Source organism: Labrus bergylta, chromosome 14 (assembly GCF_963930695.1).
Source record: "Labrus bergylta chromosome 14, fLabBer1.1, whole genome shotgun sequence".
In the NCBI taxonomy this organism is placed as follows: Eukaryota; Metazoa; Chordata; class Actinopteri; order Labriformes; family Labridae; genus Labrus; species Labrus bergylta.
This window is the reverse complement of record NC_089208.1, coordinates 2,389,737-2,416,928: the sequence shown is the minus strand read 5'-3', so window position 1 is coordinate 2,416,928 and position 27,192 is coordinate 2,389,737. Positions and strand designations below refer to the sequence as shown.

The 27,192-nt window shown below is 42.2% G+C and overlaps 1 protein-coding gene and 1 long non-coding RNA gene across 2 annotated transcripts in view; one reads left to right on the top strand and one right to left on the bottom strand.

Moving 5' to 3' along the window:
- Positions 1-27,192, bottom strand: part of tmem132e (transmembrane protein 132E) — a 449,773-nt gene that overhangs the window by 341,688 nt on the left and 80,893 nt on the right. The gene's annotated exons all lie outside the window — the stretch shown is intronic.
- LOC136182378 (uncharacterized) lies at positions 5,158-10,947 on the top strand. The gene is made up of 3 exons (XR_010668629.1): positions 5,158-5,671; positions 6,493-6,648; positions 10,022-10,947. It is a non-coding gene; the product is annotated as an uncharacterized lncRNA (long non-coding RNA).

Genomic DNA, 27,192 nt, shown 5'->3' with positions numbered 1-27,192 from the left:
AGCTGACAGTCACCAGGGGAAACAGAGGAGAAAGTCTGCTGGACTTTGTCCCTCTTATTAAAGTGTAAACTGACTGGGCGGACTCTAGATTTTAAATCAAGACCGGTCAAGACCACCACTGAGAGGCTACCTTTCTAAGTCATTACTGTGATTAGAAGGAAAACGTCTCTCACTTCAATTTATTTGTAGTTTGATTTTGACCCCTTGGTTACGGCAGCAAACTTCCCCGTGTTAGGGTTTAAAAAGTGAGCAGACAGGATGAGGAATTTTCATTGATATTCATGGTCATGGTCATGGTCATGGTCTTGGTCTTGGTCTTGGTCTTGACTTGGTCTCCATCCCTACAGTAAATATCTTGGAAGAGTCTCAGTCTCAGAGGACTCTGGTCTCAGGTATGTCTTCGTCTCGGTTAGGGTGGTCTTGACTACAACACTAATTAAAGTACTCTTTCTACCTTACTTGTACTTGTTGAGTAAATGAGATGGGCAGCTGAAGACTGAGGAGGCCCACATGGCTTTTTAATGTTGTGATACTTCTCTGAGAGCTGTCCAGTAGAAGGGTTAGGGTTAGGGTTAGGGTTAGAGTAAAACACATGCAAGGATCTACCGTCGAGGAAATAACATTAGAACAAGTGCAAACAAACAGCTTTAAGTTTGATCATGCACACAGGTGACAAGATATAACTTATTGTAAATCCTAAGCAATGTAAAACGTATGACCTTACCTGTTCAATAATTTAACTCACCAGGTAAGCCAAATGGCAAAACAGCGCTAATAAAAGTTAAATCACATAAACATGTTCAGACAACTCAGTTTTTAATAATATTAAATGTCAACTCTGTAATGTTCAACACTGGATAATTATATACAAAAGGTTTTCTTCATAACCTTCTTTCTTTGTATCTCCACCAACAGGGCTTCTTTTCACTGCACAGCCAATGTAAATGTCAACTTTGAATTGTGATTAAATTTAACAAACAGCCATGTTTGATGTTTGTGCTTTCCCTACTTTTCACTTCTATAATTGGCCAATCAATTCAAAAGGTTAATCACCATACTTCTGAGCAAATGACAGGTACATCTGGGGACATTCAGGGGGAAAAGTTATAACGATGTTTGAGTTTTGATACATCTTCATATCAACTGAACCAGGAAAAGAGGTGTTTAAGTTTGCTTCACCGTGTCCTTTGAAGGAATTACAAAAATACATGAGACTGCTAATCTACCAAAAATGAAAGGATTAGATCATCCCTTTTCAAATTAGCCTCCATGTTTAAACATTTATTAAAAAATGTTTTTACAAATTAGTGCAGATAATTAACGGCTGTGTGCCCAGCTCTGCCTAACCAACACCATCTCAAGAGTCATTGAACTTCCATTTTTGTAATCTGTGTGACATCCACACCACGGCTCTTCTAGCTGATCCCTTCAATGTAGACTGGTTGCATATTCACAATAAGTCAGCGCCCGTCCCTGGGAAATATTGGCTTCATCCTGTTCGACAGGAGGAGGCTGAGGCACCCTGTCCATTTGTATACAATCTATGGTTAACCCACATCCTGGTGCTCGACTTTAGTTTCCCGAGCAATTCAAACAAAACCACTAAATATCCTACATTTGTTGCCCCTCCAACGAGCACCATCCCAAACGGACTGTATCTGTGATGGATGCAGGAGCGATTGCTGACTCATAAAATTGTGATCAATGGGTTGACATTGGACTTATTTGAAAGCCTGGTGCATCCAATATAGATGGTGACGGTGTTTCTTGGGCGCCTTTGTGAACCTCCAAGGAACTCATGGGTTGTATAAACATTGTGTGCATCACTTTGGTTGGTATGTTCAAAAGGTGAACACACACACTGAATAAGAACAACCTGAAGTAGGAAGGCAGGTGCTCTGGGTTGCTAGGTTGGCGAAGAACCCACACCCAAGCAACGGACCCAATCACAGCCTCATAAAAACCAATGGCAGCTCCGCTAACCCGCCTCCACTTCCTCCTCCTCCTCCTCCTCCTCCTACACCTTCCCATTCCTTCTCATGTAACCAGTCTGTGCTCCTACCAGTGGCATCTGGTTTTATTTGATTTGTTCATGAAACTGGAGCAACACAGACACCAATATTGTTCCTCCACTTGTTTGTGTACCTGCACGGAGCTCCACATACTGAAAATGTAAATGAACAGAAAAAGGCCTGTTCCTGCATCTGTTCTGGTACAGGGATTTTAATTGGAAACCCCCTTAAGACTTGAGCCATTAACAACAAAAACACGACTGTATTTGTACGGCGCTGCAACAACAACACCGTTCAACCTGCGAGTCTAATGAAAGAAGAATGCACGCTCAGCAAACGCCTACCTGCATAGACATTTATGTGATGAGGGTTTCTCAGCTCCATGTTTGTAAGGAGGAGAGGCACAGCATGTAGCCGCTTCTGTAGCCATCATTAGAAAAAACACAATGAATGCCATTTATTTAAAAAAATAAAATCTGATTTATCTCCTACAAGATGTGCAGATATTTGTAAAAACCCATTGTAGCATTATAGGTATTACAATGGTTGTTTCTCAGCGCTAATGAGATACATTGCACTCTCGCTACTCTTTGGTTTGGTCTGCTTGCAGCTCGATACCAGAGGATGGTCCTTCATGCACGTTGAAATATCGACAACAAACCCCTCAAATCAAGCCAACACTGAAGACTAGCTGTTCTTCATGTTACATTGAGTAGTTCCCTCTTAGTTGCTGGTTATAAAGACAACATAAGAGCATGAGAAGAGCACCTGTGGTCGAAGCCGCCATATTTAAGTGATTTGTTGATGCGTGGTCATGTGATTCCCTCTTGAGCTTTGGGCGCCAGATGTTGCCGATGAGCCCTTTTGGAGGTGCTGTTGGCCTGTCATTGAAACACCTAGGGAGGAGGGTGCCCACCTGATGACCCCAGTGATGTTGTTGCCTCCCTTTATCATATATAATTGCAGGTTACAAGGGATTGTTTTAGTCTTAGGATGGAACTGAACTGTAAGGGAACAGGCAGAGGAGCTGAACTGTGTTTTCAAACTGTCAATACATGTTGTGCAAGGAAACACAGAATGAATGTTAAAATGATCATTTGTTTATAAGGTATCACTATGAAATGTTTCCATGGTGCAAAATAAAAATATACAGTTCCACACAGTAAAATACAAAACGTCTCTATAGCTGGAAAAAACATTACAGATTGCAGAGTTTATACAAGTCTAAAAAATAATGGTCTAAAAAAATGTGCTGGGCAGGTTTCCCAGGAAAAAAATCTTTGGTTCAAGGATAGGAAATTATGCATTTTATGATTCTGGCAGGAAAAAAAACACTGCAGCAGAGAAAAAGAAACCCAACTGCTACCCAACAGGAAAATAACATCAACAGGAAATAAAGGAAAGAGAAGTCAAAAAAAAAAAAAAAAGAGGAGAATGAGGAGCTGAACTACAGGATGTCAACACAGGAATTGGAATGACTTTCATAATGAAACAGTGATTTCCTAACTGTTTACCCGTAAGCGTAAATCTAACTATTTCCTTTGACTGATAAGCACCAAAGCTGAGTTGGGAATAAAAACCAATTTGAAAAGTAATTTCCAGCTTTTAATTGAGCTACAATAACTTCATTTCTCTGCACCTGACTGTCCCACGACACTAATGAGCGCACAGTTAGGCCTCCTGTATGCTTGGAAATGGTGCCAATCAGGGGAGCCAATCAGGGGAGCCGAGCAACGGAGCGCTGCAGGATTTTTCCTGCTAAGGTCTGGAAATGTGCTCTGACTTTGATGAATAAAAACTATTGTCAAAGTTATAAAACGGGGGAACAGTGGCGACTGCAAAACAGCATGACATGTTGTGTGTATAGCATTTCTCCCCCTAGTTTCCTGCTTTGCTTCTAAATTCTCAGATCACCAACAGATCATTTGGGCTTTTTAGGAAAGCCACCGGGGAGCTTGATAAACCAAAGTCATGCTGATCTGCTTCCCAGACAAGCTTTCAAGTTAATTACAGAGAAAATGCCCCCATTGGTTTTTTAAGAATTCTCCCCAAAGATTGTAACTCATTGATAGTACAAAGCCTGCAGGTCAGACGGATTATTAACTTCAGAGAAGTCAGGGGTTGAATCTATTTAATTAGAACTTGTGTTAATGTCATGTCAGATGATAAAAAGAGGTTTTTCTTTTTATCTCTAACCTCGTCTAAAAAGTTTCACGACGGATCATTTAAAAGTCAGAAGGCCAAGTTCAGAAGCACGAGCAGAATCATCAAGTTTAACACACACACACACACACACACATGGAGTTCATTCTTACATAGAAAAGTCCTCTCATAGTTAGGTTGTAATTTAAAGTCAGGTTGGTCATTTCCTTCAGATCCACTTTTTCAGATTCTGGTGTAAATTGTCTTTAGGTCCTGACAGACATTAATAACTCATGTTCTCTGAAAAAGGAACAAAGAAAATCCATCATCTGTATCAGTTTGTAAGTCTGTAAAAACTTCAAATAATGTCTGCCACGAGGTACCAATCTGATGAACCAATCAGACGCCTCCCGGTCTCCCTGCTCGCTCTCTACCTCTTGCGTGCTCTAGCTCACACTCAAAGCTCGTCACCGATGACTTCAGAGTTTATACTGAGAGTTTACTGACCGCTGAATGAGACATGAGACGATGTAGTTTCTACACAATGACAGAGATGAACTGAGGTCTGCTTCCTGCATGTAAGTGAGGGGGTGTGGCTTATGAGGGAGCACAGAGGGGAGGGGCTGGGGTGCAGACGGAGCATTGAGGGAATGCTACTTTCAAAAATCAGAGGAGCAGATATTTTCTCCCACAAGGTCTTTGTGAACATCTTCTCGTTTTCCTGTCCTTCCTCAGACATTGTTCTATCTTACTCTGCAGCCATCACCGCTTAGACACCATGAACGTGAGGGTGGCTGACGGCTAGTTTGAGTTTTCTGATTGGCTAAAAGGGGTTTTACAGAGCTCCATTTTCTACATCACAACAGAGGCATGCTGTGTGTCGGAATATCAACACTCTTCATATTACATAACATGGCTTTAATGAAAAAAAAAAAGCTTGAGGACAGCCTGAAGATTGCGTCACATTTTTCAGTGCTAAGCGATTGTCTCGTCTGACAAGTTCGGAGAGTAAAAAAGGCTGCAAACACCCACAACAGTGAATCTCCCGGAGAGAAAACCTTGTAAAAAGTTACAGAGCTATTACCTTCAGCATCCAGCTGGTTCTGTGTGGGCGATAGGGGAGTTTTGATTACCGTCCCCACACACAGTGAACTCGAGAGGGCAGAGCGCAGAGCTGCCACATCTAGCAATCTGTAAAATTACTTATGGGCTTTGTGCTCTCATCTGCACATTTAAGCCAAAGTGCTGCAATGGCAGCTTAATCTTGATTCAGTCAATCTCTGTGACCTCCTTCTTTCAGCCTCCTCCTCCTGCTGAGGAGACCTGAGGCTCGGCACTTCCAGGGAGACGTGTCAGACAAGGACGGAGAGGAGGAGGCATGGTGTTCGTTTCTCAGGGATTTAGAAATCAGATTGTCAAGACGACCCGGCGCGGCGCTCCCTGACTTCAGGAGGCAAAAGTTACAGTCGGTGTCAAAGAGGCCCCGTGGATGATCAGCAGAAACACTCAACAATCTGGTAGGAGAATGCAGAGAAATAAGTCCAAAACTGGGACTATTTTTTATGTATTTTCTTCACTTTATATTGCAGGTATGAAGTTGAGCTATGATTAAAGATGTTAAGAATGCATTGCAACATTTAAAACACAACTTCAGATCCATAAAGAGAGGTTAAGAATCCCAAAACAAACAAATCTTGCACAAATCATGACATGAGCTGTTTTCAAAGTCAAAGAAAAAAGAAATTATTCAACAAAATGAATCAGCATTGATGGATAATGTGCAAATATTGAAGTGCCAGACCGCATTACTTTTCTTAAATCTTCACACTAGTCCTCTTTGGAACTGGTATTCTTTAGTCCCGAGTGCTAAAGGTGCAGACTCTACAATGCTCCCCCATGCAGCTGGGCTCCAGAAAGTCCCCCCGTTGTGCGCAGCCTTGACTGTGTCCTTTGATTTTTTTAACCAGAATTCAAATCAAAAAGTTGAAAAATCTAGAAATGTGACATCCATAAGGTCAATTTAAAAACAGACGTTAAAATGGAATTCTTCCTGGAATCACGCGGGTCAGAAATCACATTATACTTCATCATGGTGCAGGAAGTTAAAGATATAAAGCTCATAAAAAACAATGCAAGCTTCAGGCCAGTGATTCAGACTTTAATAAATCTATAAGTCTGGCCCTTTCAGATTCACAGTATGTACAAACGGCTCGGTCCAAAAGCCTCCGTGTTGATCCGACCTTAGCACAGCAGACATGAGTCATTTTTTTTTTAAAAGCTCTCTTCCGATGAAGTTGACATTTATCTTCAACTTGTTTCCACAAAATGTTTCCAACAGGAAGACGTCAGACGTTTCTCCCTGAGACGTTTCCCCGCGTACAGGCGCACACCTCATCTCCATGGTGACTAACTCGGTGCTGATGTACCTGCACCCCGATTTGGCATCCATGATCACCATGGCAACAGCGGAACTTAAGTGAAGGTTCCAACCAGTGTGAGGTTTAACGCAAATCTGTCAAACTTTAAATAGACCTGGAGGGTTCATCTACTGGGTATTTTTGGCTGTGATCACCAACTTCATCACAGGCAGTTTTAGAAAGTTAACTTTCTCAAAATGAGATCATTGTCTGGTCTTTTTCAGCTTCCACTGCGTCTAAGAAGTTCTCCAAACGTTAAAGGCTTGTATACTCGATTTTTTTAACGTTTGGTGATCTTTTAAAGGTGACATATTATTCTCCTTTCTACCGGTTTAAAGAAGTCTCAGAGCTCCTCAAAACATGTGTGTGAAGTTTCTTGTTCTAAATCCACTATGATCCTGTATTTGATCATGTCTATAAACCCCTCGATTTCAGCCCTGCTCAGAACAGGCTGTTTCTGTGTCTGTACCTTTAAATATGTAAATGAGCTGTTTCTGTACCTTTAAATATGTAAATGAGCTGTGTCTGACCACACCCCCTCTCTGGAAGGTCTTGGGTGTACTCGGTGCTTTCCCGCTCCATGTTCTATTGTTTACGGTGAGAAGGCAGACTCAGAGGGCAGAACAAACACCTAGCTGTGGGAGTGTCACCCACCTGGGGGAGGGGCTACTGCCCTTTGTGATGTCATGAAGGGAAAATCTCCAAATGGCCTGTTTGAGCACACATTTTCTGAAAAGTGGAGCAGGTAAAAGACGGAGAGGATGGACTTTCCTCATCATTGGGGGGTTTGTAGACGAACTACAGACACATATTAGTGTTAGAGAAACATGGTAAAGTGTGTTTTGCATTTATATGTGACCTTAAAAGCTTGGCGGCTCTATATGACAGTAAAACTCTACACAACAGGCACAACGAGTAACTCCAGAGAAAGTTTGCAGAGGCCCCCCGAACATCACAGACGATTGTAATAGACATTAACATCTCCTGTAATTGCAGTCATTTTTCCGCGTTACCTTCACTTGTCAGATTAGACAAACTCAAGAGGATTATTTAGGATTTCATGAATCGTTCCTGACCTGAATAGACTCTTCACAAGGAAGGACTGCAAGCCTTTACCCAGCATGCAATGGGCAGAGGCTGACTCGTGGAAATTACCACACATACACAGTTCATGACTTTCCAGACAGGCAGATAATTACTCTGAACATGAAGACTCCCAAACGAAAGGACAGAGGGTACAAACTTTCCTCTTTTTGAAAGGACGACATGGAAATCCGTCTTTCCCATCTCATTAAATACAAAGAGGAGTGATTGTACTCACCTAATCCACAGGTATGACAGGAAGGACATCAGCATGAGGAAGGGACAAAAAGAGAAAAGAAAGCATTATTAGTGAGGCTATCTAAACGCTGTGATGCTCATTAAACAGCTGTTTATAATTCAGTTGGATATCTGAAGGTCAACAGATTTAGCTAAAGCCTGGCACACACTCAAAATGTTTTTAAAATCTGAACAGGTGTTGAAAATGTGACGACAAATAATCACATACAAGACGGACAGATCAATGCAGAAACACTAAACACTTAAAACAATGAGCTAAAAGCGTCCAAACTAAATCAGCATCAGCATCAGTGAGTGACTCGTTGTTGGAAACCAAATGTGTCTCCGTGTGAAGCTCCATCAGATTTGTTTTGTGTTTGGTCATTAATTATTTGGTATTTTTAGAAAAAGCTTCTTCACGGCTAATTGATTAAGTTTGAACTGATAAAACAGAAATATTCATAGAAGCAGATAAAAATACTTTCTCAGAGAACGGATGCACATTTGATTCGGTCAGAGCAGAGAAACAATGTTTGAAGACATCTGTCAGGTGATAAAAAAAAAGGAAACTTCAGCTGAGACTTTTTTGATTAAAATTATTTTGTTTTGTATGTTTACCAAGAAATGATCAAAGACCGCCTCACACAAAACTTCTCCTAATGTCCTCTTTAGGCACTCAGCTTGGCGAGGGCTTACAATCACAGATCCTAAAAGAAGTAAGAGGCATTACTGTGTTATTTTAAAGGGGACATATTATGAAAAATCCACTTGTACAGTGTTGTTGAACATATATTTGTGTAACCTGAGAGTCTACTGACCCACAAAATGTGAAATAAACCCATCCAGTCCTTTGTTTGTGGTCTGCATAAGTCTTACAACACAGAGAAAAATGCTCCGTTTCAAATGTGCTCTCCTTGTGATGTCACAGTGGGATTATGGTAAAAAAAAAATCCCCTCCCCTCCCCTGGTATCTCCACCCATAGACTCCACCTCCAGCCTAGAACAAAACTTTTACACAAGTCCACCATTTTTATTCTCGCTACAGAGGAGTGATGTCTATGGTGAAAACTCGGGGGGGGGGGGGGTCATTACATTTAAAGAGACACACACACCAAAACGGAGCGTTCTGAGAGAGCTGGTTTATACAGGGTCACAAACCTCCTCCGGTGCTTGATTCATGTTATATTTTGACCAAAGCACAGCACAGATGTTTCATTTAGACCACAGGGGGACTGTTTGAAAAGATGGAGGAGGAGGACTGTTTGAAAAGGTGGAGGAGGGGAGAATATGTCCTCTTTGAGGCTTTTTGTGCCTTTATTTTAGAGACAGGACAGTTGATAGAGAGTCAGACACTGGAGAGAGAGAGAGAGTGGGGAACGACATGCGGGGAAGGAGCCACAGGTCGGATTTAAACCTGGGCCGTGCGCTCTCGAGGACTTCATCCTCAGTACGCAGGGTGTGCGTTCTAACCACTAGACCACCAGCGCCCCCCCCTGTGGAGACTTTTATTTGATTTTTGATGAGATTTAACCCCTGCTGGCTCGATTTAACCCTCTCTCATTTCTTAAGCCTTTATCTGAAATCCCACGTCTAAAGCAGAGCGGAAATTTAATCCAGCAGCTTCTGTAAACCAGCAGGACTTCAGGGTCAAGCAGAGCAGCTGATATCTGGATCAGAATGTATAACTAAGCATTGCAGTTAGTTGAACACAGAGTTCTCTTCAAAGCAGGCGTGTATTTGGATCCAGATGAGAGACGATTGCAGCCGGTTACGTTTAAACGCAGCAGCAGCACTACTTGGCATTGAACAGTCGACTGAATTATCAGGATTAAAAACACAGTTCAGCCCAGGAGTGAACTTTATTTAAAAATTTAGAATCTGTACACGGAGGGGTCCTGGAGTTTCAGAATGTGAATATCTTTCTATCTATAAATTTGACTCTGTTCTTCGTTTTACTTTGAGGCGCAAATCTGCTCAATCAGATTCCCCCGACTACCTGAAATCCGACCTGACCTCCATTCAACAGACAAACGTTTAAAAAGCTGTTTTCATTTTCTTGTTGTCGACAGACCGGACAAAGCTGGACTTCATTTTGAGTAAATCACAAGAAAATCTGTTTCTTTTTTTCAGGCTCATACCGACGTCGAGGACCAACATGCCAAACTCAACATCGCTAAATCAACGAGTGGAGTGGCAGTGACTTTGTCCACTCGCTCTTTCTTGAGTTTCCTCATTGGCTGACATGTTCCTGAGTTGACAGGTTGTGTCAAAGACGTTTTTTTGCAAGATCAGCAAGCAAGAGTTTCAGTTTTGGTGGACATTGACAAACATGGAGCAGCAATGAGCTCACATCAACTTATTTCACATTTAAGTAAAATTTGTGTTTATGATAGTAATCACCGGCACCACCCAAATGCAACTGTCTGAACTTTAGAGGCATGCAGCAGGAAGGAGAGCGGTCTGCATCACTGAGGACCCTTCACATCCCCTCAGGAAAGACGTTTCAGAAGACCCTCGATTAAAAAAGAAAACATACAGAAACTCTGTTATACCCACTGCAATACACTTTTTAAACAAGTGCTCTGAACTGGTACTTTTACCAGTTTATGGAACTTTTAGTTTGATGATTTGATGTGAGTCTAACGGGTGTGGATGCCACTAACCAAAGGTCATTTTCTGTCACTATGTGATAGACAATTCAGTTTTTTCAATCTTGAATAACGTGATTTGCTGCACTGAACTTCACAACTTATCTTCAACTTGCATTTTTTTTTGCATCCTTGAGTTGTATATACTCTCTGATTATTCTTTAATTTAGCTTCTTAGCACCAAAAATGTGAAACAATTTACAACACTGTCTCAAGATTGACACTCTTGTTTCTCTTGGGCAGATTAAGGAAATGATCTCAAACCACTTTGTGTGTAATTGTTTGTAATGAGAATTATCCTGACCTGTCTTTATTGTTTTATTTGTGTCCTTTTGTTTGTTCTTTTGATCTGTATCTCGACATCATAAATGTAAATGAGGGAAACCTCAATGATTTGTGAGGCTTAAATAAAGGTTTAAAAATGAAATGAAATGACTTATTTCTAACATTTCATCTTGACTACGCTGACACGTTGAGGTTTAATTCAGCGCTTTTTGTGAATACATTCTGCTAACTTCTGTGCATAACAACATGATTAGATTATAAAGCAGCAGCAGAGGAATAAAACATTCTCTATGCAGCACCACAGGGACAGACGCTCTAATCAAAGTGTGCGAGCTCAGGATGTAAGGATGTCAGACATCTGCTGGCATACATTATCTCCATTCCTGTGTAGACAAACCGCTCGACAGCCGCCTAAAAAGGTCAGCGGTGGGGGGGGGGAGGCGGTGTCAGCGTCCTATAGCGGTGATGGAGCGTGCGGTAAGTTCAGGTTCACCTGGACCGGGAATCTTTATGCCCTTATTGACAAAAGGTCACGGTAACTAATGATGTGTGGGAGAAGGTTAAGCCTGTCTAACGAATACAACTCGTGTCATTTACATAGGCTGCCATCATGCATAACAACCGTCTCTTAAAGAGCAGGAACACATCTTCTTATTTATTTGGATTTATTCATTTTAAATACTTTATTCAGGTTAACACTCTGTTATTGAGAGACATGCTTCACACATATGCACAAACAGGAAGTGTGGAGATGCATTACTGGAGAGATGTCAGAGTGCTGCTGCTACACAGGAAGCGCTCCTGAGCTGTTTGGCGTTCAGTGTCTTGCTCAAGGGCAGTACTCAGGAAGTGACCTGGCACCTCTCCAGCTACCAGAACAACTTATGTTATTCTTCTTTTCTCTAGTCCTTCAATTAAACAACTTTTATACACGAGGGGAGGAGTCAGCCGGCCATCCGGGCGATGTAAACAAAGTGAAGATAGGACTCTGAAAACTCTGAAAACATCACAGACAGTGGGACTCGGGTGTTACACCCATTGTAGACAGTCATGACTCACAGAGTTATTTTCAGAGGAGATACTTGATTTATACATTTAAGTGTGAAAAATCACAGATAAAGACTTTAATCCAGCGACCTTCCGGTTCCCAACCCAAGTCTCCTACAGACTGAGCTCCTGCCGAGTGCTAAAAGTTTGCATCAAAAAATGAAAGTTGGCTCACATAGAGCATGCAGCATCCCCTCTCAGCTCGCCTAAGTATACAAAACCCCTCTTTTGCATATATTTAGTAAACACCAGCTGCAGCGTGTTCTCTGCTTAAATATTAAAAATGCAAGATATCTGATGTTTCTGGTGCAGAATGCATTAATATGTGTTGCCTGTGGTCAGATTCACCTTTAAAAATTAATGCTTGAGCAAAGCTTTGAAATCTGCGTCTGTGATGGAGAAGGGGAGGGGGAGGGGGGTGGATAAGATGCAGGAGAAAAAAAGGCTTAAGAGGCTGCGGACGGGCAATGTAGATACTTTAAAGTGCAGCGTCCGTGTCTTTGGAGAGCGCGGACAGAGGTGAACTTCTGGGCCCTTTTCTTTTTGATTGCTTTCAAGCGCCCGGCTCTAAATATTCTCAATCAGCATGACTTGAGAATCTTCAGCTGACTGAATGCAGCTATTCACAAGTTTTCTCTTTTCCTCAGAAAGTGAAGATCATGCTGGTGTTATACAAGCTTTTCTTCATCTCTCACATAAATAGACCTGGAGGTATTCAGCTGGAAACCATCTCCCTCTGGATTTGTCGCTGAATGTTTCCCCCACATTTTTTCCCCCGCTGGCTAAATGAAGAGGAGACATTTTATTTGTTTGTCTCGCAGGAAGATAATAGTTTCATTTTCTATGAATATAAAACACGATCGCTTTGTTGGCATGAATCAAAATTATGCATTCAAATACCGAACATTCGCGGGGAATGTGGAATAGTGTGTGCAACAACGGAGCGACGGGACTAAATATTTATCACTCTTAAGGTTAATCAACTGGAAGGGAAGGTTACTATCAGGATAACTCTCTCAACTTGATAGCAAAGTTAAGTAAATGTTTGCACGTCAAGCTATTTAGATCGTCCCAAAATGATGCAAAGCACAGCAGATTATGCAGCTGTGGCAGCTGGCTGTGTAGGGCGATGTGTTGTGTGATGCTACCATTGGCTTAAACATTGAATATTTATAATACAAAAAGCATTTAGATGAACTTTAGATCCTTAAAACCTGCTTATTGTACGGTTGCACGCAACAGAAGTTATGAACATGACTCGACCATCTGCATGTGTTTCTCTTAAAGCCCCCGGGAAGCACATCTTATTATTTATCATATAAAAGTACAAAGATACGGCTTTAAGAACGGCATTAAAATACTGTTCAAGTTGAGAATTATACTTTTAAACACTATATCAGGGATTTCACATTTGCAGAAAACTCCTGAAAAACTCTACTTCCAGGAGGAGCTGCATGTGTGAACGCAAACTCTGAGTTTCTCCTGGCAGACCTCTGAGTATTTGTTCCGCAGCAAGTCCGAGTGAGCAGATGTGAGAACGCAGCAGGATATTCTCCGGAGAATTCCCCTTGTGCCAATAGGAGGGGGGAGTGTCTTTGATATCCTGTGACTCCTTTCAGGGGTGCAGATGTCAAGGTCAAGGTTTCTTCAGTTGTCTCCCGAGGGAGAAATTTGTCTCGGATACAGGGGAAATTGCTGCATGGACAACATATCAAAACAATATAAAAACAGTAATTACAAATGTGCAAAAACATTAGCTTATCCATGCTACAGTTTACCCAAGTATCCAGATACATACACATATAGATGTGAAGACGTCTTTTTCAAATTGTTTTTTTTTTAACCTATTTCCTTCCTCTGGAGAACAGAGCAGACAGCTTGTAGTGAATGTGCTCATATATCTGAAGACAAATATAACCACTAGCATGATCTTTAATTCAACTGTATCTGAATGATGAAACCTCATGAGAGGTCAGCTCATTATATAACGTCCTGTGCAAAGTGTTTTTGCATGAGTAAGTAAATAGTAGCAACTAGAATTCCCAAACTGAATATCAGGTGGGGGAGGGGAGGGGGAGGGGGGAGGGGAAGGGGGAGGGGGGAGTCTGAAGGATTAAAATATTAAAGCTGCACTTTTCAACTCAGCATTTTGGCAGCGCCCAAACAAAACTGTGCCTGAGGGTTATTGTACCTCTGATTGAGCCTGAAGACTGAAAATACACAACAGAAAGCCAGCATGTGTTTGAAAGTATCATCACAGCCATCACATTTTACTTAAATATATACGTCAAATATAAGGAGAATCTGAACATGTTTTACACCATGTCATGGTAGGAAGAAGTTCCAGTGCAAACAGACTCACACCTCACAAACAGAAACCGCCATCATCTCACCTTTGCATAACAAAGAGTCAAAGGTATTTTACCTGCTCTTTGTAAAGTGTCTTGAGATTACATGTACACATAAAGATTGATTGTTTCATTAATTTGCACCTAAACATTTCATCCACAAAGGTGTGATATCGGTGTCCCAGTGTGGTGTCACATTTCAGTCTGGGTGTTGCTGAGGCGAGAGAGGAGCAGCATGTAGACAAAGACATGAGCTTCACATACACACACACACACACACACACACACTCAGACATGCACACACACAACACTGATCCACCCTGCAGGCTCCAATGTTACACATCTGTCTGTTCCTACCTCTGTAACACAATAAAACTCAATTGAAATGCTTTTTGACTGGTGAATAAATCGAGTTTTATCTGCATACATCTGTGATAAAATTAGTCGATACTGATAGTCACTGGATAAACAAATATCAGAGGATATTATCGTCTGGCTGATGAATCAGTCGGGCTCTAGTTAGAAGAAAACAGTGGTATACTGTTTAGTAAATAAACTTTGTGGAGTGCTGGTTTGATTGGAAAGACTCCTTAATAAAGACAATAAGTGAGCAGTGGAGGTTCCTCAGGGAGACTGTTTCTTAGAAACTGGTGCGATTCATAATCTGGATTGTTTTGGGGGTATTTTTAATTTGTTTTGTGTTTTTATATACCACCAACTGTTCAAACTGGGGAGAGTTGTTGTTTCCTTCTCAGGAATATCGGAGTCTTGCTGACACGTAGACTAAACGTGAAGAGTCGTCCAGAGTCCTGCAGAGTACTGTAGCTTAGTGACTCAAACTCAGAATCCATCTTCCTCTCCTGCATTCATTTTGACTTGATTCTTTTTTTTATGTCTCTCATGAGTCACCCAAATTAATGAGAGTGGAATATCAAATTGCCAGACCTCCGTTTTTAACAGCACAAATCCTGCACAGTTACAGGTCAGGACGAAGTGAACGCAGCAGCTTGTGTTTACTGTAATAATCAGCCTGTTGAACATTTCACCAGAGGGAATAACACGGGGACTAGTTTGAACCTTCCTGCAGCTGTTGTGTCAGACATTTCAGTTCGATAGTTCTTATACTATATTTAATGTTTGATCCGTCACTCATTGGGAATTATACACTTTAACACTTTAACATAATGTGGTTATATCTATAGGATTTCTTCTGGTCTTCTTTTTTAACTCACTTTGGAGATATTTAGTCAAACGCTGCTTCTTCAAACACTTCATTCATCCACTCAGGCCCTGTTTACAAAAACAACCATGTCGACCTTTTGTCCTGTTTTGGCTGTATGTTTACATGATAACAGCGTTTTGTGCTTGAAAACTTAAAATGGGCTCCAGAGTGCAAACTTTTGAAAATGGCTCCGTCATTTTGCAAACTGGAAATATGACACAGACACATCTTACACTTTACTCTTCTAGTCAACAAGCCATGAGCGAGTAGGCGGAAGAACAACAACAATGGCGGACTCCCGAGTTCTGTTTGTGCTGCTCACTCTATTGAAGTTAAAAACGCTTCTCCAGCAAAGTGTAGATTTACTGCACCATCGCTTTGATCAGCGGAGACGCATCACTTACATTCACCAATCACTGAATCCTCCTGGACGCCTTTGCAGGGTGACCAAAAGGTGATTTACTGTTAGCTTTTTTTGAAAGATGTAACACCTCATCGCCCTGTAGAAGGACGAGATTGTGCATAGGTGGTGTCACACCACCAGCTACTGGCCTGGCATGCATACTAGATGTGGGGCGCCGGTGGCCTAGTGGTTAGTTTGCATTGTCCTCAAAGCGGGCAGTGCGGGCTCCTTTGCTACATGTCTCTCCCTTATTTTGGAGCCCACTGTCCTGTCTCTCCATTAAAAGCATAAAAAGAACAGCAAAAATAAAACACAGGAAATGCATACTGATTTGCAGATCCATGTGCACAGGGGTTGAAGTCAAATTGTTGTCACCTGATTGCTAAACTTCAGAAAACGCGAACAAAAAACAGTTCCATTTTCAGTGGAAATGTAGCATTGGTTTCTACAAAACAAACTTTGCAGTATGGCAGGACTGATAATATTACATCACATATTTAATGAAGACGATGACACCCATATACTCGAGTCTCAGCTCAACAAACACTCCATTCACAGTTTCCTTCCTCGTCTACGTGGCAGACACATCACACAGGTTCAAGTCCATTACTGAAAACAGACAGCGACCATTTTCAGACAAAGTGGAATTTGTTGGCTCTGTCTGAAAAAGGGCAATCACTCAGCGTTAGAGCAGTTTGGATTGGGAACAAAAGAAGGGAACACATGGACATGCAAGCAGAAGTATAAAACAAGCAGAGCAGCAGAGAGGAGAGGCAGAGCGAGGTCGGAAGCAGCTTGTTGCGTAAATGGACGTAGTGATTACTGACCATTACTGAAGATGAGAAAAAACAAGACATCAAGTGCGAATCTGAAATTTTAAATAAGCCATCAGCGCACATTTAACTCTTTACGGCAGAACGTGTGGTGCTCTCAGGATGTTATCTCAGCCAAGAGCCGGGGATGCATGGAGAGCTTACTGTAAGTTCAGGAACCGGTCCAGGTTTTTTAATGAGGGTAAAAGGACACAGCTCTCATCTTTTTTTCATGGCAGTGTGTTCATCTGTCGAGTCCTCCAACACACACACACACACACACACACACACACACACACATACAATTCTTGGTGATAAACAAGGCCTATGTGGAGGAGGCCTTGCAGCAGTGAGCAGGCCTAAATCAGGCACTGTTGCATGGCAGATAATGTGAGAGCTGCCGGCACTGAGGGAGGAGGAGGAGGAATAGAAGGAGGGGAGGGTGTTTTCTGCAGATTGAAGGTAGACTCTGCTTCATGGGCGAGCGAGCGAGAAAGAGAGAGAGAGAGAGACTTGCTGCCATGTATGTCCAGAGAGCGGTTCCCTTCATTAGCCTCTGCGTCCTCCGTTTTTCCGCTTCATGCCTCTCCTGGTGTCCTGCTCACCCTCTGCAGAGAGCGACGGGGAAGGGCTCTCTGAATAGCAATAACCCTGCCCCGGCATCAATCCATCTTCTACTTCATTAAGGGGGGGGGGGGGGGGGGGCTGCAGCGTTATTGCTGAGCTGTAATGATTCCACAGATCCTCCTCCTCCCATAGGCTCTCGGAGATGTCATAAAAGAGAACACACGAGATGTGCCAGAAATGTACCTGAATTATTAATTCCTCTGCTCCCTGGAGGAAGTTTGTCTGTGTGTGTGTGTGTGTGTGTGTGTGTGTGTGTGTGTGCGCATGTGTGCGTGTGTGTGTGTGTGTGTGTGTGTGTGTGTGTGTGTGTGTGTGTGCGTGTGTGTGTTTTATACTTCATACAGGTTGATTCAAAAATTTATGCTGCAGCTCCTTTGGCGCTGGAGAGTTATTGCAAAAAAAAAAAAGAGTCAAATGAAAGGCCGCAGTAACGGTAATGCGGTTCAGATATATGGCTACTGCTTCTCATTTTCGCATCCCGCCGACGGTAATGCAAAAGAGACGGTGCTTTATGCAGACTAATCCAGGAGAAACACATCGGCAAACACTGCAGAGATGAAAGAACAAGATAGGGTTCAGAGACCCGGGTGTGTACACACTCTGATCCCTTTTTCTTTTACGTCGGCTGTAAAGAAAAGTCGAGTAAAGAGAGGCGGTTAACAGTGAGGCGGAGGATGTTTGTCGGGGTCTTTCTTGTACTGGCTTTGCTAGATGTGCTTTGTGTATCATTTGGAAACATTAAAGTGTAATTGTTATAATTGAAAAAGACCGATATATGATGACTGTAAACAAAGTTGGATCATTGTAGAGATGATTAGCAGCCTGTAGCTCATCTCGCTGCTATCCTCATATCTGCTGGTAATCACATTGAAGATCACTTTCTGTAACGGGGGATCTGTTACTCTGGTCTGTGTGCTTCTTTATGAACAAATGTAAAAAAGATATTTAGCTCATGCAACTGCTAAAATTGTTCTGTGGGAAATACTGAACGGTTGTGGAAACAGTAGTGACTCTTTAAGGTTGAATTATACATTTTACAAAAATGTCCAAAAGGCACGCACATCCGGGAAAGTTGAAAGTCTTTATATGTGATTTTTCACACTTAAATGTAGAAATCAAGTATCTCCTCTGAAAATAACTCTGTGAGTCATGACTGTCTACAATGGGTGTAACACCCGAGTCCCACTGTCTGTGATGCTTTCAGAGTTTTCAGAGTCCTATCTTCACTTTGTTTACATCGCCCGGACGGCCGGCTGACTCCTCCCCTCGTGTATAAAAGTAGTTTAATTGAGGGACTAGAGAAAAGAAGAATAACATACTGTACTCACTGCTTAACTGTGTTTCTAGATCACGCTCATTTCAGGTAAATTTACATGCAGTGTGAAGATACCAGCAGAATAAAGATCGCTAGCATTAGCATGCTAACACAACAATGCAGCGCGAGTTGTTTTGGTTTCATGCTGGTGCTCAAGGGCGACATCTGCTGGATCAAAAAATCACATATAAAGCCTTTAAGTACTGGGTGCTGGACAAAAAAACATCCAAACATAGAGAAAGTACTGAGTCTGCACACCAGAAGCTTCCAGTTAAATTTAATTTAATGGAATATCACATGTGATGTTTCGGACACTAGCCAACAAAACGTTAAAATTCAATTTAATTGGAGACGCTTCAGGTGTTCAGACTCATTACTTTTCTATGTGTAAGTGATCCATTTTACCACTTGTTTATATTGTTAATATAATATTGATCTACATTAAAGCATCCATCACTCAGAGCACCATCCTTTACCATTAAAGGGACAGTTCTGTATTTTTTAAGTTTGGTTGAATGAGTTACTTGTGGATGGTAAGTGTGTTAGCCACAGGAGATGGAGGTCAGGTTCCTTTAGGGAGAGATCAGTCAGAGTGTCTGCAGGACGCTAAGCAACACATCGCCAAAGAAGGTAAACACGTCTGTGGTGCGTGGTGCACGTGAGGTGATATGTACGGTGGCTGGGAAGTGCAAAGCAAAATTACAAAGTCTGAAACACTTTTACAAAATTTGAGACAAATTCACGAGTGGCAGAACACTTTGACCCAAACAAACAAATTTACAAACAACAGATTCTTGACGGAAAGAGAATGTACCAAATGCCGGAAGTGACCCAGAAGTGTCTGAGCGAGGGGTTGTTGCACTTCCCAGCCACCGTAGATACGCTCTTGAACCCGTCTGAGAATTCGGGCTTGAAAACAAAAACGGACAAATATTTCACTCCGACTTTATCTGGAATCTTCCCAATCTCCTAATGAATGTTTCCTTGTGAAGTCAAGCTGAGCTGATGTGAGAACACAGGAGGAAATAGTCAAGAACATTTCTCAGACAGGAGGGAGAGGTGGTGATCATGTTTATATCCTGATCAGCTCGTTACCATAGTGATCTCCGTGCTTCTCACTGCAATCCTGCGTCGCTCTTTTTACTTCAAATCTTGTCTCCTGAGAACCTCCCCCCCATTTCCGTCTGACAGGGACAGGGACCCGCTGTGAGGTGCACAACTAATGAAGATTTCAAGGTCAGTCTGCCTGAAATTTTCTACAAAATGTCCAGGTGTGCGTGTGTGGAAAACAGCTTATGATTGGTCTACAACCTCTAGGTTTCAGAGGTGCATCTTAGCTTAAAATAGCTGCATCCCAAGGTCGGAAAAAACTGTGAGAAGTAAGGGCTAAGGACTGCATGAGGTTTACATTGACAGAGAGAGAGCCCCACACACACACACACACACACACACACACACACACACACACACACACACACACACACACACACACACACACACACACACACACACACACACACACACACACACACACACACACACACACACACACACACACACACACACACACACACAGCTGAATGCAACCATTAATCATAAGCATTGGCAATCCAATCAATTATCCAACGGGGAGAGGTGAAACAAAATCCATGAACTCACGAGTCAATGAAGTCAATGAACTCTGACCTTTTTCACCGATCTCCAACCACCACGCTAATCAGACAGCTGTACCTGCATCCACATAGACGAGCACCGCGAGGGGAAGGAGAACAGGGCTGAAGGAATGAGAGTGATAGAAGAGGAAAGGTGTGGACACATCACTTATCTGCTCATGATACCGGGTAGAGAGCTGTCAAACTGGAGCTTCTCAAGACTCCTGAAGGGAGGGATGAAAAGAGAAAGACCCCGGCCATCGCCCATTTTCTCAGGCCAAAGTAAAGAGGAGAAAGGCGTTACACTATTGATAGGAGCTGGTGTCTAAAATGAAAGACATGGAAGCAGATTCTATAGGATGTCGGTGTTTTAGATAGATATGACTCATAGATTTTTCTATTTTAATCAAAATGTTTTGTAAATTGTACTGTGTCTCTCTTTCCGTCTGTAACTTTGTGTTTTTGCGGCTGCCTGTCTCGGCCAGGTCTCCCTTGAAAAAGAGGTTTTTAATCTCAATGGGACTAACCTGGTTAAATAAAGGTTAAATAAAAAAATAGACCATAAGCTAACAGTCACTTTCTGTCACTGCAGTGGAATATTTACTTTTATTAGGAACGGAAAATGCTTTAAATTCCAAGACGAGACTGAGACCTTCACAAAGTAGTCTCGAGACCAAGACCAATTTTGAGTACAACACTTCATCACAGGAACTAAGCCCATGTTTGAAAGAGTCTCTGGATTTAATATCAGCTAGAGCACCACAGGAGAGGTGCTCCTCAAAGAGCTTTAAGTCTGAGGAGAAACATACAAGGATGTAGACTTTCTGGTATCCCAAGTGACTGAAGCCCAGTGCACCAAGACTTAGCAGGAATGTCTTATCAAATCAGTCAAATCAACCACATGCTTCTGGGAAAGTCAGATAAAAGTTAAACAGCTACACAGACAAAGCTCTGCATCTCTGTGTAGACGAGGCCAGACATCATGTTTACTCATTATCTCCTTCCTGTCTTTTACAGAAACATCATTTATTGTTTTTTGAACACATTAGCTGCAGCTTCCCTCAACATGTTTTTTTTTTCACCTACTTGTTAGACTCTCTCTGACCGACAACAACCTTCTCTTGTTCCACCTGCGCTCATTTGCATTTTCTTCTCTGAGACAGAATTATTCATATAAGAAGGAGACTCACAAATCGAGCCTTTGCTGCTGACTTTTTTCTTTTTAACCATTTACCTACCTTGTAAAATGGAACACCTCTAGAATCTATGATGTGACACAACAAGCAGACGGCAATGAAGGCGTCGCCCCTGATCACAACGCCTTTTGTCTTGGCCAAAAAGTTGCACTTGAACACACCGCTAAGACAACAGCTGACTGAGCATGCATGAGAGGAAATGTCTCTCCATGCCAGCAGGCGGCGGTAGTCTGTAATCGACATTCCAAAAAGGGGGAAACCAGAAGAGGACAAGGACGGAGAAGAATCCAGACATATAAAAAGTTGTTATGATACAAGAAGATAATTTTCCCACCGCTGTCGCTCACAACTCGTATTATAAACATTTCTAATCGAGAGTAACTAAGAACCAACCACTACGCTCTGCCAATGAAAGGCGTCTGATCCAACCTTCACAACAGGGTCCTAAGTCTCTGACTAGACTCTTCTCCTCTGTCGCCCCCCGGTGGTGGAATGAACTTCCAAACTCCATGTGATCTGCAGAGTCCCTCTGCACCTTTAAGAAAAAGCTAAAGACCCAGCTCTTTCATGAATACCTACTAACTTAATGATGAAGGTCTCCATATTATTATTGATGATGATGATGGTAATGACGATGGTTTTTGTTTGATAACAACGACTTATAAGATGGTTTCTATACTGATTAGAGCTCTCAAGAACTGCCCTCAATGTTGTGCTTTGCCTCTGGTCACTTCCTGTCAGCACCTGTGTGTCCAATCAGACTCAAAGCTGATCGTTTGCTCTTACTGACATTGTTCCCTTTTTTCTAGATCCTTGCTTGTGTTGTTCTTACTCTCTGATGTACGTCGCTTTGGAGAAAAGCGTCTGCTAAGTGAATTGTAGTAATGTCTAATAAAAAGTTGAAGTCTTTTACATGCTTTCTTCACTTCCGTTTTTCTTCTTGAGCACCGATTCGCTTAGCTGAACAGCCAATCAGACGGACTCCTCTCACCAACAGTTCGGACGCCAACAGACGGGTAGCAACGGAGCTGGACACACCGCAAAAATTTGGGTGACAACCTCCTCGGTGTGTCAGGGCCTTTAATTCTACATCCTTGTTTTTTTTGTTATTTTAAGATTAATTTTTTTTTTTTAAATGGAGAGACAGGTCAGAGGATAGATATGGACGTCAGAGAGAGAGAGAAAGAGTATGGAATGAAATGCGGGACAGGAGCCAAAGGTGGGATTTGAACCTGGGCCAACATGATTATAGAAAATAAAACAAAGGCTCAAAATGCCGGATTTAGGAAACATTTTGGGAGATTAAGATTTCTTGACTAAGAAAGATTGGGAAGAAACTAAAAAGTTGATTTCACTTGGCCAAAATGAAGCGTTGCAAAAAGTCACATTGCCAAGACAGTTCAGGTCCTTGACGGCATTTTGACAACATGTTTCAATCCTGAACAAAAGATTTAAGTTTTACTGAACATGTGGCGCGCGCACTAACCACTGCGCCACCAGCGCCGAGCGAAGCGGACGCTGTGACCGCTTATTCACTGTCTCTTTGTCATGAGAAGTCTTTGCAGCAGTTTGCAGTAAAAAGACGATTCTGTGTTCCTTCAATCATTCTGATGGAATAAACTATCTGTAACTGAATCAAGTTTCCCATAACAGCTTGGAGCAGGCCTCCCCGTGTGTGCTGCTGTGTTCATAACCAGGTCAGCGTCTGCCCTCGGTGGGAACACTCTGCTCGCCTCAGCATCCTCCCCCTTATCTCGGTCGGACTTCTTGATCGATGAATGGTGAATAAACTCATCTCTCCGCAGTGCTGACCCTATTGCTTTAGTCTACAGACACAATCAGGGAATGCTGGCCGGCAAATCAATTGGCCAGTTTAGCTAACAGACTGGCACACATAGAGAGGCCCGAGTGCTGCCAGAGTGTTGCAGTGGTATTGTCCTCAGGTAAGACCAGGCAGAGAGCCACCTGTGCTGAACATTCACAGTGTTTACTGTTTGCAAGCTCCAAAAAGTCATTCCGCAGTGCGGGTGAGCCAAAGAAAAGTTCTGAAAAATTATGAATAATGAGTCACAGGGAGAAGACATAACTTTGTGTTCATCAATGGGAACGTTGGTGGTTACTCTGACACATGTTGGTCGCATGTCGCACATTAAAAGGGGGCATATTATGAAAGATTCACTTTTACAGTGCTTAAAAAAAATCCCTTCCCCTTCCACCTGAGTGTCTACTGACCCACAAAATGTGAAATAAACCATCCAGTCCTTTGTTTGTGGTCTGGTCTTACAACACAGAGGAAAATGCTCCGTTTCTAATGTGCTCTCCTTGTGATGTCACAGTGGGATTCTGGTAACCCTGGTATCTCCACCCATGGACTCCACCCCCAGCCTAGAGCCAAACTTTTGCGCAGGTCAGCCCTTTTTATTCTCGCTAGCGAAGGAGTGGGGGGGGGGGGCCTCATTACATTTAAAGAGACAGACACACCAAAACGGAGCGTTCTGAGAGAGCTGGTTCATACAGGGTCACAAACCTCCTCTGGTGCTTGGTTCATGTTATATTTTGACCAAAGCACAGCACAGATGTTTCATTTAGACCACAGGGGGACTGTTTGAAAAGGTGGAGGAGGGGACTGTTTGAAAAGGTGGAGGAGGGGGGGTAATATGTCCTCTTTAAACTAAGTGCTGTTCTTTCATACTTACTTTGGACAATAACTTGCATGTCACCTGCGCTGTTCAGCACTTTGGATCAGCTGTGTTGTGTGTAAAGTGCGATATAAATAAAGTTATGTTGACTACTGCACAACCAGAGCTTGTTTGATATGTTCTGAATCAGATGATTATTAATTATTGCATTTTCCCCCTTGGGTTGTTTTGTGTTCACACTGCCACATTGCAAAACGGGCCAAGGCACACAAGAACGCCGTTACATCACAGCCGCCTTTCTGAACTGCCTAAGTAAACAAATGACCTTATGTACTAGGGCCCGACTGAGTTGGGATTTTTGGGGCTGATATCGATATTCCTCTTCTTACATCCACATCTACCTTGCAGCTCAGAGGATGGACCCGTGCTGCACATATACGATTTTTGTAGCAACAGGCTGTTTAGAGAATTACCTCAAATAAATAGCGATCCACTTCCTTGTTTGAGTACGCGTTCACACGCAGACTGTTTTTGAGTACACATGAATCGTGCCTGAGATGCGGACTCAGGCATGGTACTCGAGTACGGTATGTTTGTGTTCAAACTGGTCAAATGAACCAGACTTTGGGGTCAAGTGAACTCAGATCCAGACCCGGGTCCCGAGTGAGAAACCATCCTAAGAGATAGAGGATGTAGGAGCTTTAATGTTTGACTGCTTTGATGTTTTATTCTTCTGGTTACGCTCCACTAAGACCGGAATCCGTCTTAGAAATATAGGACTAACCCGACGTTAAGAATTGTTCAGGGCTGACCTGACTTGCACCCCCGGCAACCAGTCAGGCGGTGACAAGGTGAAACAAAAGGTTTTGTTGAATATTTCATCGATGCTGCTTTATTTTGGGAGCTGTGAGGTTATCTAGCCTTTCACAAAAGGAAGATCCTCTGCGGCCGTGCTTTCATTAAAATTAAACTCCTGCAGAGCGTGATAATAAATTCAAGATGTTTAATACAGTACTTTGTAAGCTCTGACGAGTTGATTAGCTAACCCTATGTGACAAACATGATGTCGTTTTTAAAAGATCATCCCCCCCCTTCCAAATGTTTTATCTTGTGAGCTGAGATAATAGATAATCGCAGCACTGAATTGTTATTAATTTCAAGTTCTGTTTTATATCATCTGTTCATTAGTGGAGAGAAACTCGAGTGCACTCTGTCCCACTTCCACTCAATTTAGCAAGACATCCTCCCCAAACCGCCAGCCCCACGGTTGCTTCCTCTCCATATGGTTACAATGCCACTAGACACAAACTGCACCGTGTAATGACTATTCTCAGACAGATAAAACTGGAATGAAATGTCCTCTGCAGGAGGTCAGACGTTTGATGACAGGCACAATGACAGTGGAGGAGAAAGGGAAGGGAAATAAAATTGGAAGTAGTTGTCAGGGCGACTGTTTTTCTTTGCTTGGATTGCTTACGTGATGTGACAAAAACCCGTCTGTGCGCGTCCATTTATTTAGATTTTTTAAATTTTTTTCCATTTACAACAGACTTCAATAGCCGCCTTTGTCTTTATTTTGCAACGTCACCATGCCGAGCTAAAGTAGAGCTGAGTTTAACAAGAAAAGAGTGGATGGAAGTGGCAAACACAACGCCCACATTTGTTTTGTCTTTGCTCAGGGAAACAACACTGAAGATGACATGTTTTCATTATTAAGAAAGAAAGTGCGGGGCATCGCTGTGTTTGTGATTTGAACCCCCAGCAGGAAGAAGGCCCTCAGTTCCACCAAATTGAATATGCTGCCTTTAATGACTTTTTGCCAAAATAAGCCAAGAAGCTCGGGCGGCACACTTAACCTTGGCGGTCTTGTTTGACTGCTATCTCTGTTCTCTGCTTCACCCGGGAATTGAACTCATTCTAATGAGGAATACTGATTAATGAGAAACGTGCCACACAATGCTCCAGCCTCTATCAGCATCCGTCCCCCCCACCCCACCCGGATCCTCGGCAGGAGGACTCAGGCTTGTACTTGTGAATGCCTCGGCTTCAATTAGTGACTCTTCAAATCGAACCAAAACCTCTCTCTGACCGAACATGACACTTAGAAAAACAGAAACTTAGGAACCATCACTGAATGAATGAAGAATTTAAAGTTACTGTTTGTGTTGTTCAGCACATGTGAAGAACAGTTTGAACAGTTTGGGTTGGTTAAATAGGCTGATCACAGATTATTACCAGGTCAGCTTTGCATGCACAAAATAAAAAACCGGTCTTGTTTATGGAGCTATTATTGTGGCAAAACTATTTGAATATTCGTACACAGATCCACAAATGCGCAAACTAATCTGCAAATATGTTTACCAATTTTGAAATATTTACTTATTTATTAAAGGCAGTGAACTTTTTCAGCTGTGAATCCTGAAAATACACACAAATGAACACTTACAACTGAAAACAACTAAAAATAACTAAATGATCTTGTTCATCTTTGAAGTAACGTTTGGTATTTGAAACTCAATGTGGTGAAAGAGACTAATTGCAATTTTGTTTGTTTTATGTATAGATCCCAAACTATACTTATTTATTTTTTAAACCTTTCATGCTGTCAGTCTGTGAAACCTCTAAAGTGTCTTTGCATGATTAGCAGCTCTAAAACCTCCTTATTTATCTGATAATATTGTGGTAAAAACCCTCATGTCAGCCTCTTCCTAAAACAGTAATTTTCACTATTAGCGTATCAAAGTTCAAAGTCATCAATGCTGCTATTTTGAAAACACTATCTGCTTTATTTTGAAAGTATAACCTGGGTTGGCATATTTTTTAAAGCTACCTTAAAAGTTGAGATCCACATTTGCTAAACTAACCGAACTTATTTCCACATACTCTGCGCGCCGCAGTCCGTCAGCGCCATGTTTTTGTTCTGTCGGACGGTGCTGCCCCACTGGATCCGTTTCTGGAACATTTCCTTGTCCGGGTTGACTTAGACTTAGGCAACTTTATTTATCCCAGAGGGCAATTCGATTCCACAGTTCACCGAGACCATGCACACATTTACAAACAACAGCAGGAGGTTAATCAGAGACCAGCAAATCAGTATTTGACAAAAG